The sequence below is a fragment of the Stegostoma tigrinum genome, chromosome 33 (assembly GCF_030684315.1).
Source record: "Stegostoma tigrinum isolate sSteTig4 chromosome 33, sSteTig4.hap1, whole genome shotgun sequence".
NCBI lineage: Eukaryota > Metazoa > Chordata > Chondrichthyes > Orectolobiformes > Stegostomatidae > Stegostoma > Stegostoma tigrinum.
Window position 1 is genome coordinate 34,505,143 of NC_081386.1, and position 20,984 is coordinate 34,526,126.

General features: G+C 47.6%; 1 long non-coding RNA gene across 1 annotated transcript in view; it reads left to right on the forward strand.

The window, feature by feature from the left end:
• Nucleotides 1–3,693: 3,693 nt before the first annotated feature.
• The window catches only part of LOC132206184 (uncharacterized), a 35,981-nt gene continuing 18,690 nt past the window's right edge, over nt 3,694–20,984 (forward strand). Inside the window, exons 1-2 of the long non-coding RNA XR_009442902.1 lie at nt 3,694–3,880; nt 4,077–4,178. This is a non-coding gene — a long non-coding RNA (uncharacterized LOC132206184). The remainder of the gene's footprint in view (nt 3,881–4,076; nt 4,179–20,984) is intronic.

Here is a 20,984-nt window from a genome sequence, read left to right on the forward strand (position 1 = left end):
TTCCACTATCTTTAAGAGCTCTATCTCTTTCTTGAAAGTATCCAGAGACTTGGCCTCCATTGCCTTCTGGGGCAGAGCATTCCATATATCCACCACTCTCTGGGAGAAGAAGTTTTTCCTCAACTCTGTTCTAAATGGCCTACCCCTTATTTTTAAACTGTGTCCTCTGGTCCTGGACTCACCCATCAGCGGAAACATGCTTCCTGCCTCCACAGTGTCCAATCCCTTAAAAATCTTATACGTCTCAATCAGACCCCCTCTCATCCTTCTAAACTCAAGTGTATACAAGCCCAGTCGCTCCAATCTTTCAACATATGATAGTCCCGCCATTCCGGGAACTGACCTCGTGAACCTACACTGCACTCCCTCAATAGCAAGAATGTCCTTCCTCAAATTTAGAGACCAAAACTGCACACAGTACTTCAGGTGCGGTCTCACCAGGGCCCTGTACAGCTGCAGAAGGACCTCTTTGCTCCTATACTCAATTCCTCTTGTTATGAAGGCCAGCATGCCATTAGCTTTCTTCACTGCCTGCTGTACCTGCATGCTTGCTTTCATTGACTGATGTACAAGAACACCTAGATCTCATTGTGCTTCCCCTTTACCTAACTTGACTCCATTTTGAAGCTTGAACATTAATACCATTGGGCTGCAGGGTTCCCAAACAGAATATGAGTTGCTGTTCCTGCAACCTTCGGGTGGCATCATTGTGGCACTGCAGGAGGCCTATGATGGACATGTCGTCTAAGGAATGGGAGGGGGAGTTAAAATGGTTCGCGACTGGGAGGTGCAGTTGTTTATTGCGAACCGAGCGGAGGTGTTCTACAAAGCGGTCCTCAAGCCTCCGTCAGCTTTTGTGCTCCTAAGATGCTGCTTAGCCTGCTGTGTTCATCCAGCTCCACACTTTGTTATCTCGGATTCTCCAGCATCTGCAGTTCCCATTATCTCTGCTCCAAAACTCACATCTTTGTTTTGAAATTCCTCAACAGCATCACCTTTCACTATCTCCTCCAGCCCAAAGATCCTCTGAGATATCAGAATTCCTTTCAGTCCGACTTCTTAAGCCTCACTGATTTTAACCGATCCCCCACTGCCAACTGTACCTTCAGCTGCTTCCGTCAGCAATCTGAAATTCTCTCTCTCAAGCTCTCCCTGCTCTTTTAAGACACTCCCTTCAAACCTATCACTGTGCCTGAGAGTGACCTGTGTTCCCATCTCTCCTTATATGGTTCAGCCTTGATTATTTGTTTAATAAGGTTTCCATAGGACACCCCTCATTTAATGCATTGTAGGTTCTATGTAAATGCAAGTGTTGTTGTTTATAGAAATGTCTGTTTTCCACTGTTCTAAGAATCTTCAATGACAGTCGATAGAAAAGCTAATTGTGGATCCTTTCCGACAATCACTGATGTGAAAACATGTTTAATTTTGTAAAACAGGATTGTGCAGGTTTTCTTCAGTTTACAAGTTGCCCAGTGGGAGGGGAACCCCAGAGGATCACTCTGAGCCAGACACTGGGCCTTTCCCAGTTCGATTCCGAGTAAACTGCCAGCACTCAGTCAGCCTCCAGCTGGACTCCATTCCCAGAGGCTCGAGGAACCCAAGGGAAGGCAGGACATGGCCCTAGAGGGAACCACAACACAGATAACTTGTGCCTACAGGCCTGGCTGGGGCTGGGGCTGGGGCTAGGGCTGGGGCTAGGGCTGGGGCTGGGGCTGGGGCTGGGACTAGGGCTGGGGTAGGGGCTGGGACTAGGGCTGGAGTCGGGGCTGGGACTGGGGCTGGAGCTGGGGCTGGGACTAGGGCTGGGGCTGGGCTGGGGCTGGGGCTGGGACGAGGGCTGGGGCTAGGGCTAGGGCTAGGGCTGGGGCTGGGGCTGGGGCTGGGGCTGGGGATAGGGCTATGGTAGAGTCAGACTGGGGTATAGGGATCAAGAGCCAATGCCTTGCATGGCTGCTCCCTTCCCCCTCCCCCAGGCTCTGTCCCCAGGACAATATTCCCAGGTCTTGGACTGTGGGGATCTCATAAACCAACTGGAAACTCTGTAGCAATGACCGAATCAAATTCCTCTTTGGCATTCTGCCCTGAATGGCCACCTTGAAAATGCCTCCACTTTTGAGGGGGTGGGAATGATATCAATGAAACAAGGTGACATCTACCTTCTTCCCCTCACCCTCACCCCCTTCCTCATCCTCAACCCCACCCCCATCCTCACCCATCCTCCCCTTCACCCCCATCCTCACCCTCTCCCACACCCCCATCCTCAACCATGCCCTCCCCCTCACCCCCATCCTCACCCTCTCCCTCAGTCTCACCCACACACTCACCCTCCCCCTCAACCCCATCCTCACCCTCTCTCTCAGCCTCACCCTCACCCCCATCCTCACCCTCTCCCTCAGCCTCACCCACACACTCACCCTCCCCCTCAACCCCATCCTCACCCTCTACCTCAGCCTCCCCCTCACCCACATCCTCACCCATCCTCCCCCTCACCCTCTCCCTCAGCCTTACCCTCACCCTCATCCTCACCCCCATCCTCACCCTCATCCTCACCCTCACCCTCATCCTCATACCCCAACTCATCCTCACCCTCACCCTCACCCCCATTCTCACCCTCACAACCCAACTCACCCTCACCCTCATCCTCACACCCCAACTCACCCCCATCCTCACACCTCACCACCCTCACCACCCAACTCCTCACCCTCATCTTCTTCACCTTCACAACCCAACTCACCCCCATCCTCACCCTCACCCACATCCTCAGCCTCACCCTCATCCTCACCCTCATCCTCACACCCCATCCTCACCCTCACCCTCACCCCCATTCTCACCCTCACAACCCAACTCACCCTCACCCTCACACCCCATCCTCACCCTCACCCTCATCCCCATTCTCACCCTCACAACCCAACTCACCCTCACCCTCACCCCCCATCCTCACCCTCACCCTCACCCCCATTCTCACCCTCACAACCCAACTCACCCTCACCCTCACCACCCAACTCACCCCCATCCTTATCCTCACCCTCATCCCCATCCTCACCCTCACAACCCAACTCACCCTCACAACCCAACTCACCCTCACGACCCAACTCACCCCATCCTTATCCTCACCCTCATCCCCATCCTCACCCTCACAACCCAACTCACCCTCATAACCCAACTCATCCTCACCCTCACAACTTAACTCACCCCCATCCTCACCCTCACAACCTAACTCACCATCACAACCCAACCCACCCTCATAACCCAACTCATCCTCACCCTCACAACTCAACTCACCCCCATCCCCATCCTCAGCCTCACTACCCAACTCACCCTCACCTCCCACTACACCCACGGCCTTACCTCCACATCCCCGGGCAGGGGCGGGGCTGCTGTCAATCACAAGGGGCAGGGGCCAATGGGCGGGCGGAGAGTCAGAGTTGGGAAGTTTGTGAATGGGCGGCTCCCGGCGGATTGACCAAACTCGGGCGGAGCGCTCGCCCAGAGCGGACCTGGACTGGAGCAGGAGCTGGATCCCGGAGGCAGCAGCGTCGGGAGAGCGCACCGTGAGCCGGCCGGAGTAGGAGAATGCCAGCACCATCACCTTATCACTTTTCCAGACCAGCTTGTGCCTGAGCTGCTGGACGGAGAACTGATAAGGACATGTGTCTGAGCACAGCTTCCAGTTCATCTCCATGTGTTGGTGTGAAATTTCAGTCCGTTCCGATCGGATGCACTGTCTGTCTGCGTTTGTGTACGCCAGTGCCTGTCTGTGTACAATAAACTGTAAGGCAGCATCTCGTCCAGATCCGGAACTGTTTGGGGTCTAAGTGGGGATTTATGAACCGCTCTCTAACTGGGACACTCTCCTCTCCAGGCCAGCTGCTCGGATGTGAGTGTATCTCACGGGGAAGGAGAAATTTAAAACTTTCTCTTTAACAAGTGCGTAAGCTTTGACATGTAGAAAACGTCCAGCCAACGTTTTTCACATTCCTGTTGGGTGGGAGAGGGGATGGTCGGGTGAGGGTGCCTGTCGGTGCGGTTTACACGCTGTTTGACTTGCTGAGGTCTCGCTCTCTCTCCGGCAGTAAAGAGTTGCAGCTCCAGATATTGGGAACAACACGCCGTGGGCCGTGCTGCTCTCTGTCTGAACACTGAGTCCCGGCCTCCTCTTCCCCCTGCTCTCTGAGGTATGTTTACAAATGAATTTACTGGACTGCTTCCTCTTGGAGGCTGTTCTTCATCCAGGTGTTCAAACCAGAATGACAGAGTGTACTCCAACCGCTTGAAAGGCCTTCATTTATGTCGCGCCTTCGACGTCTTGGAATGTGCCTTCTGGACAGGCACAGGCTTTATGTAGACTTTGTAACAGAGTTAATCTGAGTTAGTGTTTGTCTTTCACATGAGCAGTTATCTCCTGTTCCCCTCCCAATGTTCCTTTTACCCCCCTTGTCTTTTCAGTTGCTATCTGATGTGTTTTATAGAATTTCATGTGTTCATTTCACTTGAAACTCTGAATTCCACAGGTCAGTGTAAAAGCCTTTCTGACTGACTAAGGCTCCTCTTTCCTGACCTGGAGATATCCAGCACAGAAACAGACCCTGCAGTCCATCTCGTCATGCTGACAGGCTTCTTCATCCGAGCTAGTCCCACTTGCCTGTGTTTTGCTCATATCCCCCGCAACCTTTACTACCTGTCCCAATGTATTCTTAAGTTGTAACTGTACCTGAATCTACCACTGCCTCTGACAGTTCACTCCATGGAGGAGCCACCCTCTGTGTTGCCTCTGAAGGCCCATTTAAATCGCTGTCCCCTCACCTTAAAATAATGCCCTCTAGTTTTGAACTACCCCTCCCTAGGGAAAAGCCCGTTACTATTCACCTTACCTATGTCCCTCATGATTTTATAAGCCTCTAGAAAGTCATCCCTCAAAGCTCTGCACTCCAGCAGAAAAAAGTCTCAGCCTATCCAGTCTCTCCTTTATAACTCAAACCCTCCGTTCCCAGCAACGTCCATGTGAATCTTTTCTGCACCTCTTCCAATTTGATAACATCCTTCCTACAGCAAGGTGACTAGAACGGTACACAGTACACCAAAAGTGGCCACACCGAAGTCCTGTATTGCCGAAACACAATGTCCCAACTCCTACACTCAATGCGCTGACCAACAAAAGCAAGACTACAGTACTCTGCCTTCATTATCCTGTCTATACGTGACTCCACTTTCAAGGAACTATCCACCTGTGCCCTTAGATCTCTTTGTTCGCCAATGCTCCCAATGGTTCTACCGTTAACTGTACAAGTCCTGTCCTGATTTGCCTTTCCCAACTTATTGCACCTCACATTTATCTAAATTAAACTCCATCTGCCATTCTTCGGCCCATTGGCCCATCTGATCAAGATCCAGTTGTAATCTGAGAGAACCTTCTTCACTGTCCCCTATGCCTCCAATTTTGATAATTTTTGAAAGCACTCTGATCAGAATGTCCCCCTCTCCAGGGGTTGAGAGAAGAGTGAATTGGGTGAGTGTGGCCCAGAAACAAACCCACTCCTTCCTGACCTGCATGGAGTTCTGGCTGAGACAGTCCAGTGACTTTCTGATTGATAAGCGACCGGCCTGTTTTCTGCACCGTTGGAGAGTGGCACCTACCTCCGTCCCCAACCTTTTCTTTTTAAAAGAAAAGGTAAATCTCCCTTCTGTTACTCTTTACACAGTTTGATAGTTTTGTCATTTTAACCTTTTTTTAAGAACAGAAACAAAGTGAGGATTTGATCTTAGATTTGAAAATTTGGTGCTGTTTATCTCCCTAAATCCTACAACAAGAAACTAAGCCATAGACCTCTGAGTCCATGTAGGATTCGTGCTGGACTCAAGCCCCCACTCCTCGCCATCTCACCCCAGCAACATATCCTTCTATTCATTTATCCCCATCTGTCTATCCAACTTTCTTCTCATCCAAACAGGTAGATGAGAGTAAACCATTTGATGTGGTGTATATGGATTTCAGCAAGGCGTTCGATAAGGTTCCCCACAATAGGCTATTGTACAAAATGCGGAGGAATGGAATTGTGGGAGATACAGCAGTTTGGATCGGAAATTGGCTTGCTGAAAGAAGACAGAGGGAGGTAGTTGATGGGAAATGTTCAGCCTGGAGACCAGTTACTAGTGGTGTACCACAAGGGTCAGTGTTGGGTCCACTGCTGTTTGTCATTTTTATAAATGACCTGGATGAGGGCGTAGAAGGATGGGTTAGTAAATTTGCAGACGACACTAAGGTCGGTGGAGTTGTGGATAGTGACGACGGATGCTGTAGGTTGCAGAGAGACATAGATAAGCTGCAGAGCTGGGCTGAGAGGTAGCAAATGGAGTTTAATGCAGACAAGTGTGAGGTGATGCACTTTGTTAGGAGTAACCAGAATGCGAAGTACAGGGCTAATGGTAAGATTCTTAGCAGTGTAGATGAGCAGAGAGATCTCGGTGTCCATGTACACAGATCCTTGAAAGTTGCCACCCAGGTTGACAAGGCTGTTAAGAAGGCATACAGTGTTTTAGCTTTTATTAATCGAGGGATCGAGTTTCGGAACCAAGAGGTTATGGTGAAGCTGTACAAAACTCTGGTGCGGCCGCACTTGGAGTATTGTGTACAGTTCTGGTCACTGCATTATAAGAAGGATGTGGAAGCTTTGGAAAGGGTGCAGAGGAGATTTACTGGGATGTTGCCTGGTATGGAGGGAAGGTCTTACGAGGAAAGGCTGAGGGACTTGAGGCTGTTTTCATTAGAGAGAAGAAGGTTGAGAGGTGACTTAATTGAAACATATAAAATAATCAGAAGGTTAGATAGTGTGGATAGGGAGAGCCTTTTTCCTAGGATGGTGATGGCGAGCACGAGGGGGCATAGCTTTAAATTGAGGGGTGAAAGATACAGGACAGATGTCAGAGGTAGTTTCTTTACTCAGAGAGTAGTAAGGGAATGGAACGCTTTGCCTGCAACGGTAGTAGATTCGCCAAATTTGTGTACATTTAAGTCGTCATTGGACAAGCATATGGACGTACATGGAATAGTGTAGGTTAGGTGGGCTTCAGATCGGTATGACAGGTCGGCACAACATAGAGGGCCGAAGGGCCTGTACTGTGCTGTAATGTTCTATGTTCTATGTTCTGTATGTTCCTCTTCACATCTGTTTTGGAAATCTGAGCTGCTCCCTGTGGCAGTGCATTCCACGTTCTCTGTGGAAAGGGTATGGCCCCCCCCGTTTTGGTCTCAATAGTAACTGAAGACACCTACGCCCATTTGCATGAGAGAGTTTTAATGCCGGGAATGGCAGCATTCCCAGTGTGTGCGTTGCGGTGGTTAGGCTGGAGCTTTCTCTGCTTTGTCCCCAACAAGATGCCCCCATCCAACATTCACGCTCACTACACCTTACTGAATCAGCAGCATCTTTTCCATCTCCCAGCCCAGCAGAGCCCTAAATGATGCACTGAACGATTTTCATCCCGTTTTCCAGCACTTGGCGCATTACCACATGCACTTACGTTACTGAAGCATGCAGCTAAATACTACAGCACCTCAATCTTATGCAGGTTTCTGCCTCTCCCACCCATACAGGCAGTGTGTTCCAGATTCCCACCACCCTCTGGGTGAAATAGATTTTCCTCACATCCCCATCCTTAAATCTATGTCCCCCGGTCATTGACCCCTCCGTTAAAAGGAAAAGTTTCTTGCCGTTTTCCATGTCTATGCTCCTCATCATTTCAGTTCTAGCGCTACCTCCCTGCTCTTAAAACTGAATGTTTTGGTTAATACAGGCATGTCCCATATCTGACCTTAAGCACTTTATCCAAAGGTTTATGCCTTTCGAGAGACCTAAGCAGATACACACCAAGGTTCCTCAGGTCCTCAGTGTTTTCCAGGTTCCTACTGTTCATCTTGTACTCCCTTGCTTTGTTTGTCCTACACAAGTGGCTCAGTGGTTAGCAGTACTGCCTCACAGCACCAGGGGCCCTGGTTCAATTCCACACTTGGGTGACCTTGCTGACTGTGCACGTTCTCCCCGTGTCTGCATGGGCTTCCTCCAGACACTTTGGTTTCCTCTGACGGCCCAAGATGTGCAGGTTAGGTGGACTGATCACACTAAATTGCCTGTACTGTCTGGGCAAGTTGGGTGGGTTAACTATGGGAAATGCAGGTTTACAGGGATAGGGTAGGTCTGGGTGCAATGCTCTTCAGAGGGGTGGTGTGGACTCAAGGGGCTGAATGGTCTGTTCCCAAATTGTAGGAATTCTAATGAAGTGCATTACCTTGCACTTATCCAAGTTGAATTCAATTTGCCATTGATCAACTCACCTGTAGCCTAAGGCTACCCCCCCTCACTGTTTATCACCCAGAAAATTTTTGTATCATCCATACACTTACTGACCAACAACCCTACGTTCACATCTCGAAGATTCAGTTCCACCAGCCCATAAATACTTGGCACCCACTACTTGGTGCAGGGAGAACACACTCGCTCACCCCGGGTCTGAGGGGCATGTGTTCAATTTTCTCCAAATCCAGCTGGAGCCTGCACTGTGGTCCTGAGGGAGCTGCACTGACAGGAGTACACATTCTGGGTGAGCTGTTCGCCCAGGCCTTGACTGCCCTCCCACGGACCATCCGGAATGTCGTGGCACTTTTCAAAAGAGAGAGTGGAGTTCTTCCTGGTATCCTGGACAGATTTTATTCTTAAGTGAGCATCAGGAAACACCACTGATCTTAATGCTGTTTGTGGGATCTTGTTCCAACATTACAACAATGCCTACTCTTGTTGAAGGTACTTCTCTAAAATGTTTTGGCACTTCCTCATGTCTTCAAAGGTGTTATAGAAATGTATATTCTTCCTTTCTTAACAGTCCCCAACAGGCCACCATAGCTAGACCCATGCTCACACATCTGAAACTCTGGTGTATAGACACACACTCACCACATTGAGCCACAAGCCTGTACGTGTGTACACCGACACAATGTGCAACATATGCGCTAGTGTCTCTAGATGGATTGAGATGTATGAGCTGCACATTTTCCAATCTCTCAGCCAAGAGTAGTCAGACTAATTGTCGGGTCCATTCAACAGGTCTCCTGAGATCCATTGACTTGCCATACCTGGCTTTTTAAAATTCTTCATGATTTTGAGTCCTGTGAAAACAGCACAAACTTGTGAATGAAATAGACCACAAGATGGCGACAATATTCCACGATCATGCTGCTGCAGGTGTAGTCAACTATTTAATGTTAAACTAGTTCATGGTCATAGAACAGTACAGGCCCTTCAGCCCACGATGTTGTGCCGAACTTTTACCCTAAACCTAAGATCTATCTAATCTCCACCCCTATCTTATGCTATCATCCATGTGCCTGTCTAATTGCCATGATAGTGATTAGTGGGGAAAATCAAACTCCTCTAGGTACTTCACCTTGTTATAAACAGTTTCAATTGTTGTTAGTGGATGTCTGTGTCCAATGTGGGGATTTTAAACAAAAATCCCCTTCACCCAGAGAATGTAGAGAAGGCTGAAGGAAGATAGAACAGGAGGAGGCCATTCAGCCCCTTGCTGTGCTGCTCATTGAGATCACAGCTGATCTTGGGCCTGACTCCATATACCTGCCTTTGGCGACTATCCTTTGAAACCTTGGCTCATCAAAATATGTCTATCTGCGGTTTAGCAATAACAACTGATCCAGCATCCATCGCTGTTTATGGAAGAGAGTTCCAAACCTCTAGCACCCCAAAGTACTTCCCAGCATTTCTCCTGAATAATCGTGGCCTGATTCTCGGACTGTGCCCCTAGTCCTTGAAACCCCAACCAGTGGAAATAGTTTTTCTTCACTCCCTAACCTTTTAAATTCCGAGCAAACAGGCCTGGTTTGTATCATCTTCCGCATTACCAATCTTTAAAAAGGCCTCCTGCCCCCTTCATTCCAGAGCTGGGAGCAGCTGAGGGAGAACTGAAAGGAATACAATCTGCCAACAATTCAAACAGAAATCAAGCTCAAATTAACACTGCTTTGGTGCTGCTTAAAGATTCAGTCATTAGTATTGAGACTGACTGATACATGAGTCCATTCCTTATAGTGATTTCCACCAGCCTGTTTGGATTCATACCCAGGGTAGGTGCGACTTGACCCTGGAACCTCTGGTCCAGAGGTAAAGTACAACAAGAGCCCTTGAGTTCCATTTTCTAGCAAGGGATTTTCCCTAACAATCAGGTGATTTAATTTCCTGACATCTCAATGCCCCCACAGTCACTCCAGTATTTCTGACGTTTCGCTGTTGTAGAGTTGGAAATGTTGGAGCCTATTTCTACACAGCCACAACTGTCCTTGTGATAATGACCAGCTTACCCTGGCTTTTGAGAGGTTGTTTGAGAGTGAAGCATTGGCTAGGACAGCAGTGAATTTGCCAGATGTTTGAATAGTAACTGGGGAGGTCTTTTATGTGCACCTCAGAGGATAGACAGGGCCCTAGGTTAAAATCTCATCCAAACACAGAGCCAATGATAATATTGCACCCTGTCAGTGCTGCAGTTCGAGTGCCAGCTGAGAGAATCTGCAAATCCCTGCAGTGGATCACATTCACTATTCCTTTTTAAAACACCGTTACCACCACTGAGTCCCAACTGTTTAAGGTAAATGGTGTATCCTGCATTAACTATCAGTGCCAATCTCTGAAGGCCATTAGCAAATAGTATCTGTGGAATCCACCAGCTTCCAAGTCATGCAAGAGCCGTTGGGTGGAACAGGGTGTGACATTAACCCTGCTGTTCTGGTAAAAAGGGGGATGGGGGGGGTTGGATAGCATCCAGATATTTATGTAAAGTGATTTCTTCTGTGTCTTACTGACTTTTCTCCTGATGCTATTAACAGCAATACCTCAGGAAAGGGATCTATTGCAGCCAGGTTAGGGTCTTGTCAATGTAAGGGCCCCACAACTACATTTTCAGGCATGCTAATGCTGGTTTCTGTCAAAGACATTTTCATTTGCTTGTGGGAATGGGTATCCCTGGCTGGCCAGTATTTATTGCCCATTCCTCATTGTCCTGGTGGTGCCCCCTCGAACCGCTACAGCCCGTGTGCTGTAGGTAGACCCACAATACCCTTGGGGATGGAATACCGGGATTTTGACCCAGTGTTAGTGAAGGAACGGCGATGTATTTCCATGTCAGGATGGTGAGTGGCTTGGAGGGAAACTTGCAGGGACTGGTGTTCCTATGTATCTGCTGCCCTTGTCCTTCGAAATGGAAGTGATCATGGGTTTGGAAGGTCCTGCCTGAGGATCTTTGAATTTTGCGATCAGCATAGGGGAGGCGATGGCCTCGTGGTGTTATTGCTGGACTGTTAATGCAGAGATCCAGATAGTGTTCCGGGACTCGGCTTCGATTCCTGCCACGGCAGATGATGGAATTTGAATTCAATAAAATATTTGGAATTAAGAGTCTAATGATGACTGTGAATCCATTGTCAATTGTCAGAAAAATAATCCACCTGGTTCACTAATGTCCTTCAGGGAAGGAAATAGCCATTCTTACCTGGTCTGGCCTACATGTGACTCCAGACCCACAGCAAAGTGGTTGTCTCTCAACTGCACTCTGGGCAATTAGGGATGGGCAGTAAGTGCTGCCTGGCCATGGATGGATGTGAATGGATAAAGAAGAAAAAAGCGAAACCCCGTGGGACGTAGGAATGAGGCCAGATCAAGCACAAGCCTATATCAAGCTAACAATACTTTAGGTTTATATTTGGGGGGCCTGGAGGCGGAGGGAAGTCATTGAGTCCCTGGAGGGGATTTGTGACCGGCCCCTTTACCTGTGCATGCCCCACACTCTGCTACATACCTGACTGTAAGTGACTGAGCAGGACTCTGGAACTAAACCCTCTGCTCCTTGCCAGAGCCTGCACTCAGCCTGGTGTTCGAGCTGTGACCCTGATGCAAGTCCCACTCAGCTCTGATCCAGTCTGACTCATTACAAACAAATTAGGAGCTGGAGAAGGCCATTTGGCCCCCCAAGCCTATCTCACTGGGTCAATAAGAACATGGCTGATCAATCTGAGTTTTGAATTGCACTTTCCCATCTTTTCCCCAATAGCTTTTGATTCCCTGTCCAACAAGAATCTCTCTCCACCACTGTATGTTAAAAATAGTCAATGAACCCCCCCCCCCCCACCGCCGCCGCCACCGTCATCTGAGATAGAGTTCCAGAGTTGCACGGTCCTCTTGACGAGAAAACTTCTCATCTCTGCCCTAAAAGAAGGGTCACCATGATTTCGAAAGGATGTTACTAAACTGGAAAGAGTGCAAACAAGATTTATCATGGTGTTGCTGCAGCTGGTGGCTTAGGCTGTAAGGAGAGGCTGGGACATTTTCCCCTGGAACATCGGAAGCTGAGGGGTGACCTTTATACAGGTTGATCAAACCATGAGGGGCATGGATGGGGTGAATAGCCAAGGTCTTTCCCCCAGGTCGGGGGAGTTCAAAACTAGAGGGCATAGTTTAAGGTGAGCAGGAAAAGATTTAAAGGGACCTAAAAGATTAACCTTGCAAGCATTCCAAATTCACACTTTGTTATCTCAGATTCTCCAGCATCTGCAGTTCCCATTAGAGATAATGGGAACTGCAGATGCTGGAGAATCCAAGATAACAAAGTGTGGAGCTGGATGAACACAGCAGGCCAAGCAGCATCTCAGGAGCACAAAAGCTGACATTTCAGGCATAGACCGTTCATCAGAGAGGGGGATGGGGAGAGTGTTCTGGAATAAATAGGGAGAGAGGGGGAGGCGGACCGAAGATGGAGAGAAAAGAAGATAGGTGGAGAGGAGAGCATAGGTGGGGAGGTAGGGAGGGGATAGATCAGTCCAGGGAAGACGGACAGGTCAAGGAGGTGGGATGAGGTTAGTAGGTAGGAGATGGAGGTGCGGCTTGGGGTGGGAGGAAGGGATGGGTGAGAGGAAGAACAGGTTAGGGAGGCAGAGACAGGTGGACTGGTTTTGGGATGCAGTGGGTGGAGGGGAAGAGCTGGGCTGGTTGTGTGGTGCAGTGAGGGAAGGGGACGAACTGGGCTGGTTTCGGGATGCGGTGGGGGAAGGGGAGATTTTGAAGCTGGTGAAGTCCACATTGATACCATATGGCTGCAGGGTTCCCAAGCGGAATATGAGTTGCTGTTCCTGCAACCTTCTGGTGGCATCATTGTGGGACTGCAGGAGGCCCAGGATGGACATGTCGTCTAAAGAATGGGAGGGGGAGTTAAAATGGTTCCCATTATTTCTGATCTCCAATCATTCCTTGCTGTTCTTTATCTTCTAACCTGCCACTCGGTATTGCATAGTTCATGCTTTTTCCTTACGTTTGATGCTTTCTTTAACTTAGTGACCCACCCCTTGAAATGTTTCTTTATAATAGGAATGTACTTAGTCTGAGTATTCTGGAATATTCCCTCAAATGTCTGTCATATCTTCATAATTGATCTATCTCCTTGCCTGTTATCCCATGTTCATTTCAGTGAGCAGAGCTTTCTTGGCTGCACAGTTGCCATTATTTAAGTTTAAAACGTTAATCTTAGGCCCAGTCTTCTCCCTTTCAAAATAGATATAAAATTCAAAATCATGGTTGCTGTTGCCTCGAGACATGTTTACTCTGATGTTATGCCCTGTTACATTACTTAACTGAAATACCTGATAATTTTGTTCACTCGCATGAAGGGTATGCAACAGGAATGGACTAGCTAGGCAAATGGTCTGTGAATTGCAGTAATTTCCATGTCCTTACCATCTCCCTATTGGGTTGTGAGCTCCTGCCTTTGCTATTTGCAGTTTGTATTGATCACCGCTACAGAAATTCTGTTTCAGGTTTTACCGGATGCCCTGCTTCCAGCACTGAGCTAAGGAGAAAACTCAGTGAAAACAATGATTTCAGTTTTAATATTTGTGTGAATATGGATAATGTGAAAACTAATCACTCTGACTTTGCACTTGAGGCTCTGTCCCTTTGTGAACACATTATTTGCAACTTTCTGCCAGGAGCTTTTCTGTTTTGTTATTACAGATGGCATCACAGGTCTATTCCTGGGCGAAATCATCTCTCTTTCAACATAGTGAGAGACTTGGTCTGTTTTTCTTGTTGACAGGTTTCAATCTTAACCACGATTTTTGTTTTAAACTGATTATTCCCCACCCCCCTCCCCACCAACCACCTCACCAGTTGGATAATTAACAATTATTGTGGAATTAGTTGTTAAACCTGAACCTTTAGCAAATCTCTAATTATGTTCATCATCTAAAATGATACCTTTTGAGCGAATTGGACTCATCACATTACACATCTTCTCTTGGACTAATTTCATTTTCCCCATCAGATTTTAATTGCTGACTCTGTGTGAAGTCTAACTCTGCAGCTTGGTTGCTAAAGTAATTTGTGTGTAATCTGACCAGAATGTTCCAGAGCTCAGTGATGATCTCCTTTCACTAATTTTAATCTGTTTGTCAAAAGCTACCATTTGTGTTTGGGATTAAGGAGGGCTTTGTGTAGCTGAAGGTAACCAGTAGCTCACTGACTTCTGTTTGTGAATAGGATGGGAGTAACCCTGCCAGAATTTATTTCTGATTCTGAATTGACACCCGAAGGGAGTGGGGAGCTGCCTTTTCAATCCAAGGCACACCATGTGGGATAGGTGCGCACACACAGTGCTGGTAGGGAGGGAATTCCAGAATATTAACCCAGCAAGAGTGAAGGAACAGCAAATCAGGAAGGTGCTGCTATGTACCTGCTGACTTTGTTCTTAACCATAGCAGTATAGAAAGGTTACAGCACAGACTGAGGCCATTCAGCTGAATTAACCAGTTTACCACCACACTCCACCCACCTCACCCTGATTCTACTCTCACTTACCAACACCTTGTCTACAGTCTGGCAGCTTGCAATGCTTATGGGGAGTTCCAGCTTCATCTTAAATGAATGGAGGATTTCTATATCAACCATCAAATTAGGCGGCGCATTCAAGACACCTACCACCGTCTGAATGAAAAAGATTTTCTTCACATCCCCTCTAATCCTGCCACCAACTCCCTGAATCTTTACCACCCTGTCTACTTGTCCTCCCGCTTCTGGGAGCTGTAACCATGCACTCCGAGGTCTTTCAATTCCCCTAGCCCTTTCCAAACCCTCGCTTTGAATCATCACAGGTGGAAGCACATGGTTGGATCTTTATTGTGTAGTTACCTTGAGGGCACTGAACATGTTGCTTGACTGCCAGAAATTGTGTAAAGGTCACAGGAGGTAGACCATGACTAAATAACTTGGCAATCCATTTCAGAAGCTGTGAAGAGTTGCCCATGTGGTGGGTCTGGACTGGCTGAACCGGTCGGTTTTTACACTAATCCAGTAGTTGCATGGTCAATAAAAACCGAAAGAACTGCAGATGCTGTAAATCAGAAACAAAACCGAAATTGTTGGAAGAGCTCAGCATGTCAGGCAGCATTTGTGAAGAGAAATTAGAGTTAATGTTTCAGGTCTGGTGACCCTCAGAACTGCACATCGTTGCTAGCATTTTTAAATTTGTAGTTTTACTTAATTAACAATTTAAATTCCACTGGCTGCCAAGGTGAGATTTTAATTCTTATCCCTGGGTTATATGAGCAGGGTTGTGGGTGACTGGCCCACTAGAGCCATTACACCAGAACCCTCACTGAGGGTAAGAGAAATGATCAGGATCATTGGTCACCAATTGACATCAGTCAAGTTTACTACTCCATGCAATTGTTCCTAATGGACTGAATCAGTTAATTCAATCTGAACAGAGATAAAGGGATCACTCCACTTTATGGGGTAACAAGGTGTAGAGCTGGATGAACACAGCGGACCAAGCAGCATCAGAGGAGCAGGAAAGCTGATGTTTCTGAAGAAGGGTCTAGGCTCCTCTGCTGCTTGGCCTGCAGTGTTCATCCAGCCCCACACCGTGTTATCTCAGATTCTCCAGCATCTGCTGTTCCTACTATGTCTCACTCCAATTTATGGAGCTTGATCCACCCAATGAGCAAAACTATTTGGATGCTGGAAATATGAAACAAAAACAGTAATTGCGGGAGAAACCCGGCAGGTCTGGCAGTATCTATGTGGAGAGAAGCAGAGTTGAAGTTTAAAGTGTGGGGGCTGTTGAAATGTCTCGAAGAAGGGTCACTGGATTTGAAATACTTACTCAGTCTCTCTCTGCACAGATGCTGCCAGACCCATGGAATTTCTCCAGCACTCACTGTCTCAGTCAGTTGTGGTAGGCAAAAAATCCTTTGATGCTTTCAGTTGAATCTAGAACATAGAACATAACAGCACAGTACAGGCCCTTCGGCCCTCAATGTTGTGCCGACCTGTCATACCGATCTCAAGCCCATCTAACCTACACTATTCCACGTACGTCCATATGCTTGTCCAATGACGACTTAAATGTACCTAAAGTTGGCGAATCTACTACCGTTGCAGGCAAAGCGTTCTATTCCCTTACTACTCTCTGAGTAAAGAAACTACCTCTGACATCTGTCCTATATCTTTCACCCCTCAATTTAAAGCTATGCCCCCTCGTGCTCACCGTCACCATCCTAGGAAAAAGGCTCTCCCTATCCACCCTATCTAACCCTCTGATTATTTTATATGTTTCAATTAAGTCACCTCTCAACCTTCTTCTCTCTAACAAAAACAGCCTCAAGTCCCTCAGCCTTTCCTCGTAAGACCTTCCCTCCATACCAGGCAACATCCTAGTCAATCTGCTCTGCACCCTTTCCAAAGCTTCCACATCCTTCTTATAATGTGGTGACCAGAACTGTACGCAATACTCCAAGTGCAGCCGCACCAGAGTTTTGTACAGCTTCAGCATAACCTCTTGGTTCCGGAACTTGATCCCTCTATTAATAAAAGCTAAAACGCCGTATGCCTTCTTAACAGCCCTGTCAACCTGGGTGGCAACTTTCAAGGATCTATGTACATGGACACCGAGATCTCTCTGCTCATCTACACCACTAAAAATCTTACCATTAGCCCAGTACTTTGCCTTCCGGTTACTCCTAACAAAGTGCATCACCTCACGCTTGTCTGCATTAAAATCCATTTGCCACCTCTCAGCCCAGCTCTGCAGCTTATCTCTGTCTCTCTGTAACCTACAGCATCCTTCATCACTATCCACAACTCCACCAACCTTAGTGTCGTCTGCAAATTTACTAACCCATCCTTCTACGCCCTCATCCAGGCCATTTATAAAAATGACAAACAGCAGTGGACCCAACACCGACCCTTGCGGTACACCACTAGTAACTGCTCTCCAGGATGAACATTTCCCATCAACTACCACCCTCTGTCTTCTTTCAGCAAGCCAATTTCCGATCCAAACTGCTGTATCTCCCACAATCACATTCCTTCGCATTTTGTACAATAGCCTATTTTGGGGAACCTTATCGAACGCCTTGCTGAAATCCATATACACCACATCAACCAGTTTACTCTCATCTACCTGTTTGGTCACCTTCTCAAAGAACTCAATAAGGTTTGTGAGGCACGACCTACCCTTCACAAAACCATGCTGACTATCCCTAATCGATTTATTCTTTTCTAGATGATTATAAACCCTATCCCTTATAACCTTTTCCAACACTTCACCTACAACTGAGGTAAGGCTCACTGGTCTGTAATTACCAGGGTTGTCTCTACTCCCCTTCTTGAACAGGGGAACCACATTTGCTATTCTCCAGTCGTCTGGCACTATTCCTGTAGACAATGACGAGTTAAAGATTAATGCCAAAGGCTCGGCAATCTCCTCCCTGGCTTCCCAGAGGATCCGAGGATAAATCCCATCCGGCCCAGGGGACTTATCTCTCTTCACCCTCTGTAGGATTTCTAATACCTCTTCCTTGTGAACCTCAATCCCACCTAGTGTAGTAGCCTGTATCTCAGTATTTTCCTTGACAACATTGCCGTTTTCTAGGGTGAATACTGTTGAAAAATATTCATTTAGTGCTTCCCCTATCTCCTCTGACTCCACACACAACTTACGACTAGTATCCTTGATTGGGCCTAGTCTTACTTTCATCATTCTTTTATTCCTTAAATACCTATAGAAAGCCTTATGGTTTACCCTGATCCTATCTGCCAACAACTTCTCATGTCTCCTCCTGGCTCTTCTGAGCTCTCTCTTTAGGTCTTTCCTGGCTACCTTTGTAACCCTCAAGTGCCCTAACTAAGTCTTCACATCTCATCCTAACATAAGCCGCCTTCTTCCTCTTGACCAGAGATTCCACTTCCTTCGTAAACCACGGCTCCCGCGCTCTGCAGCTTCCTCCCTGCCTGACAGGTACATACTTATCTAGGACACACAGGAGCTTTTCCTTGAATAAGCTCCACATTTCTAATGTGCCCATCCCCTGCAGTTTCCTTCCCCATCCTACGCTCCCTAAATCTTGCCTAATCTCATCGTAATTACCTTTCCCCCAGCTATAACTCTTGCCCAGTGGTATACACCTATCCCTTTCCATCACTAAAGTAAACATAACAGAACTGTGATCGCTATCACCAAAGTGCTCACCTACTTCCAAATCTAACACCTGGCCGGGCTCATTACCCAGTACCAAATCTAATGTGGCTTTGCCCCTTATTGGCCTATTTCCATACTGTGTCAGGAAGCCCTCCTGCACACACTGGACAAAAACTGACCCATCTATAGTACTCGAACTATAGTGTTCCCAGTCAATATTTGGAAAGTTGAAGTCCCCCATGACAACTACCCTGTCTCTCTCACTCCTTTCGAGAATCATCTTTGCTATCCTTTCCTCTACATCTCTGGGACTATTCAGAGGCTTATAGAAAACTCCCAACAGGGTGACCTCTCCTTTCCTGTTTCTAACCTCAGCTCATACTACCTCAGTTGATGAGTCCCCAAACATCCTTTCTGCAACTGTAATACTGTCCTTGACCAACAATGCCACACCTCCCCCTTTTTTACCGTCTTCTCTGTTCTTACTGAAACATCTAAATCCCGGAACCTGCAACAACCATTCCTGTCCCTGCTCTATCCATGTCTCCGAAATGCCACAACATCGAAGTCCCAGGTACTAACCCACGCTGCAAGTTCACCCACCTTATTCCGGACGCTCCTGGCATTGAAGTAGACACACTTCAAACCAACTTCTTGCTTGCCGGTGCCGTCTTGTGTCCCTGAAACTTCTTTTTGGACCTCCCTACTCTCAACCTTTTCCATACTCAAACTACAATTTTGGTTCCCATCCCCCTGCTGAATTAGTTTAAACCCACCTGAATAGCCTTAGCAAATTTCCCCCCCAGGATATCGGTACCCCTCTGGTTCAGGTGAAGACCATCTTGCTTGTAGTGGTCCCACCTACCCCAGAAAGAGCCTCAATTATCCAAGAATTCAAAACCCTCCCTCCTGCGCCATCCCTGCAGCCACATGTTCAACTCCTCTCTCTCCCTATTCCTCGCCTCACTAGCACATGGCACAGGCAACGAACCAGAGACAACAATTCTGTTCATCCTAGCTCTCAGCCTCCATCCTAGCTCCCTGAATTTCTGCCTTAAATCCCCATCTGTCTTCCTACCTATGTCGTTGGTGCCAATGTGGACCATGACTTGGGGCTGCTCCCCCTCCCCCTTAAGGATCCCAAAAACACGATCAGAGACATCACGCACCCTGGCACCTGGGAGGCAACACACCAACCGTGAGTCTCTCTCATCCCCACAGAACCTCCTATCTGTCCCCCTAACTATGGAGTCCCCAATGACTACTGCTCTGCTCCTCTTCCCCCTTCCCTTCTGAGCAGCAGGGACAGACTCTGCCAGACACCTGTGCCCCACTGCTTTCCCCTGGTAAGTCCCCCCCCAACAGTATCCAAAATAGTATACTTATTGTTGAGGGGAATGGCCACAGGGGATCCCTGCGCTGCCTGCCGGCTCCCTTCCCATCCCCTGACCATAACCCATCTGTCTTTTTCTTGTACCTGATGAGTGACTACCTCCGTGTAACTCCTCTCAATAACCCCCTCTGCCTCCCGAATGATCCGAAGTTCATCCAGCTCCAGCTGTAGTTCGCTCACACGGTTTTCAAGGAGCTGGAGTTGGGTGCACTTCCCGCAGATGTAGTCAGCAGGGACACTAGTGGTGACCCTTACCTCCCACATTCTGCAGGAGGAACATTCAACTGCCCCGACCTCCGTTCCCATTATTCTAAATTCCCAAAGAGACTGTTTAAAAAATAAAGAATAAAAAACAAACTAGTTACCTTACCAATCAGGCACACAGAACCTTTTTTTTGGTTAGAGGAGGAGGATGGATGGGAGACACTACCCGAGTAGCGTTTCAGGTAACGCAACCACACAAATAAATTACCTCACTTACTCACCAGTCCTGTGTCCGCTCCTGCTCAGCGTACCTCCGCCTATTCACGAGGTAAGCTTTTTAATGATTCAAAAACAGTGACTCACTGGCTTCCCGATAGGGCCTTGCTCCAAGCTCCCGCTCACGCTGCTGCTCAACCAGAAATGGCTGTATCATTTCAACAAAACCTCCATCCATCTTGATACAGTTTGATGTTTTACTAACAGTGGTCTTTTGCCAGGTGGTTAAACTACATTACAAACCCTTCACTCCACATTCAAGATTTCTGTAATGCTTAGTTTTAATAGTTCTCATCCTGACTTGGAAATATATCACCATTTGTTCAGTGTCACTGGGTCAAATTGTGGAATGCCCTCCTAACAGCATTATGGGTCAGCTACAGCACGTGGACTGCAGCGGTTCAAGAAAGCAGCTGAGCACCACCTTCAGGGGCAGTTCGGCATGGCCAATAAGGCTGGCCCAGCCAATGATGTCCATGTCCCCTGAATGGTTGAAATCAAAATTAAACTTTGGGCCAGGGGTAGGCCAAACAGCCGATCAGCCTGCTCTTCTATTCATGAAGATCATGGCTGATCTGATCATCGC